Source organism: Olea europaea, unplaced genomic scaffold (genome assembly GCF_002742605.1).
Source record: "Olea europaea var. sylvestris unplaced genomic scaffold, O_europaea_v1 scaffold1379, whole genome shotgun sequence".
Lineage (NCBI taxonomy): Eukaryota > Viridiplantae > Streptophyta > Magnoliopsida > Lamiales > Oleaceae > Olea > Olea europaea.
In genome coordinates, this window is record NW_019231302.1 from 191,181 (window position 1) to 194,623 (window position 3,443).

The 3,443-nt window shown below is 34.6% G+C and overlaps 1 long non-coding RNA gene across 1 annotated transcript; it reads right to left on the minus strand.

Annotated features, from left to right (window-relative positions):
* LOC111375451 lies at positions 1-2,000 on the minus strand. Its single transcript, XR_002699308.1, has 3 exons — positions 1,828-2,000; positions 1,408-1,689; positions 1-838 (listed from the first exon to the last, which is right to left on the minus strand). It is a non-coding gene; the product is annotated as an uncharacterized LOC111375451 (long non-coding RNA).
* Between the last annotated feature and the right edge of the window lie 1,443 nt (positions 2,001-3,443).

Sequence of the window (3,443 nt, forward strand, 5' to 3'; positions counted from 1 at the left end):
TCAAATAACTCCAATAGTAATTATTAATTGAACTAAAAAATGTAACAATATCCGTACAAAATCCAGATCTAAAATTCTAAAAGCAAAGAAAAATATAGGCATGTTTTTCTTTCTTACACAAGTAAAAAGGTCAATAAATAACAAGAGTTAAAGCATCACCCTCTTCTAGACTTTCAATAAATAAGGGCAATATAATGTCAATCACTTCAGGCTTGTTGACAGTTTTTATGTATCAATCCCTGTATCTGTCTGCAGATTTTCCTCCTCAATCCAGCATCTTGATTTCTCATGTGATGAATGCCTCAAGGCGTAAGTGTAAGACAAAAATACAGAGATAACACGTGACTAATATCATGCTGAGATAACACTTGACTAATGCCAAGAAGACCTCCATTCCGCCAATGCTTCCCCAGGTTGGCACTATCGCTGCTGCCCAGTAGAAACTCCGTCTAGTGACTTTGACCTCCCTACTTCAGATAGTAGCAATCTCAGCCATTTCCTCCCCTTCTCAACTCTTACCACACTTCCCCTACTTCACCCTGTTTCAACTCTCCTTCTAGTTAACACCATGTAAAACAAAAAATGTGGAAAAACCACTGTGGAAAAAGCGAAGTTACAGAATGTTGAGTAAATTTATATATATCATGTTACTGAAATTTAAATTCTATATCTACAAAATCTGGTTAAAAAAGTGTAACAAGAAGAAAGCCAATAAATGGAATCTCTAACACAAAACATACCGATAACAGTCAGATTTTCAGTCTCGACCACATCACAACAATCATCCATCCCATGTCCAATAATTTAGCCGCCTCCAGATTTAAGTGTATTACTCAACCTATTTAACAGACATGAAGTGAGAAGAGAGATGAGCGAAGTATTATTCAACAATAACTTACATTTACAGCATGAACTTCTAAAGAGATGCATTCTTCCATCAAAAAGAGGATGGAGATAATGTTCCCAGAAAAAAGTTACAATAGAATACTCATTACAACTTGAGCAGATTGATGAAACACTAAAAATTATTGGCCATTAATCAGCCATCCCAATATGCCTGCTGCAACTCTAAAAATGAAACACTTTATTCAAACTCCCACCACATAACAGAATGACACCGCTCATCCAGTATCAACTAAGAAGGGTCAGTTAATCTTGCAATGTTGTCCTTATCATATTACACTTAAATAACCTAACTTAATTGATAATAATCTTTTGGTCTGATTGGTCTGCAGCAGTAATTAATCAACGTAAAGAAAGAAAAAATAGTGCATCCCAAAATTGATAAATAATCCCTTCAAAACTCAGTCCAAATCACCATAAGAGACCCTCCATTATCCATTAAAAAGGAAATAGCAAAGAATGAATCTATGATCGATGTTACAAAATTGGATTATTTTCACTTACTATTGTCGCCTCTGGGTTGTTCTTTAACAACAGCTTTTGAAGCCATTTCTAAATCTTCTTCTTTTTCTTCTTGATCGTTATTCGGACTACCAAAAACCCCTCCAAGACTTGCCCAAAACGATGAAAAAAAAACTTGGAGACGACTATTGGGCGCCTGTTTTTCTGGGTCTTCGGTCACCACAATTCAAATCTAAATCATTCTTTCTCTAAATTCCTCTCTTCCTCCGAAATTATTTCTTTCTCTTTCTAAAAATTCTTCTGGGTCTTCGGTCTCCATATAACCTATGCAGATACAAGACTTAGAGATGATCCAATTGAAACCGCACAGACAAAATAAAGAATACTCAAAGTACAATTGGAAAGAACCAATCAACCAAATGAAAATCAATGGAAAAAGCATGAAATTAAGAGAGGATTTACCAACGACCCTTGACCATGGAAAATCGGCTATCGACGTTGGGCAATATCGATGATTTGGTGAGAAAATTAGAGAGGCCGCGCCGTGGGACTGTGGGCGTGAGAGAGACATGGAAGATAGGTTAGGGATGTTGAGTCACGTGAGTGAGTGGCTTTTGATTGAACTTCAGAGTTTTTTCTTTAAACTAAACAGGTCGAATCTGGTCAGGTCGGGCGATTTTAATGTTTTCGCAACATTTATTGAACGTTGCAAAAAGTTTAAAAGATTTTACTTTTTACAACTTTCATTGGCTGTTGCAAAAAGTAATGTTTTCGCAACGTTTATTGAACATTGCGAAAAGTTTCATTTTTCGCAATGTTCAATAAACATTGCAAAAGGTGAACTTTTTGCAACGGCCAGCGAACGTTGTAAAAAGTGAGTTTCAGCAACATTCATTAAACATTGCTATAAAATTAAGATTTTGCAACGTTTAACAAATATTGCAAAAACTAAAAAATTTCGCAACATTTAATAAATGTTACGAAATGTGACATTAGCAACATCTATTTACAAAATGTTACCAAAGCTCAATTTTGTTAATTAATGGCAACATTCGCTTATTAAAATGTTGCTGTAGACCCCTTTATCAACACTTAACTACCAAATGTTGCCTTTTATGTGTCGCGAATGATGATTTTTTGGTGTAGTGCAAATTTCTTAAACACTTTAGAAATATACGGAGACTGATGCAAAAACAAATCAAAATTTGATCAATCTCTTTCAATTTTCATGCCTAGAATTCTCTTAGTCTTACCTAGGTGTTTTATATCAAATTCACCACTTAACTTTACCTTTATGTTGTTTATCTACTTAGATAATAAGCCAATTAAAAACATATCGTCTACATGAGCAACAAAAATAAATAATTATTATCAGTCTTATTGTATTGAAAATACAAACAATAGTCGAACTTACTTCATTGGAACTCTATAGTGAGTACAAAAGAGTCAAATCTCTTGTATCATTGTCTATATGACTATTTCAAGCCATACAGGGATCTTTTGAGAAAACACACATGATCAGGCTTTAGCTTATCCTTAAAACCTTTTGGTTGATTCATAAAAATTTGTTTGTCAAACTTACCATGTAAAAAAGCAATTTTTACATCAAGCTGTTCAAGTTCACAATCAAAATGTGCAACCAATGCAATCATGACCCTAATAATAGTGTACTTAACAGCTAGTGAGAATATCTCATTATAATCAATACCCTCTTTTTGTGTATAGCCTTTAGCCACTAACTCAGCCTTAAATCTTAAGGGCTTCGAGCTATTGGTACCTTCTTTAACCTCAAAGACCCATTTACAATCGACGGTCGATTTATTCTTAAGTCTAGGTACTAGCTCCCATTTATGATTCTTCTCTAGAGAACTCATCTCCTCTTTCATTGTCTTAAGCTACCATTTGGATTGTTCACTCTTCATTGCCTCCTCAAAAGGTTTTTGGTTCCTATCAACTAGTTCTTCATAACTAGCATGGCTGAAAACTAACTTCAATTCATATCCGAATATCCTAGGCTCTCTCATTTGTCTCTTCTCTCTATCCTTAACTAAGTTGTAGTTTGCTAAATGATTTTCTTC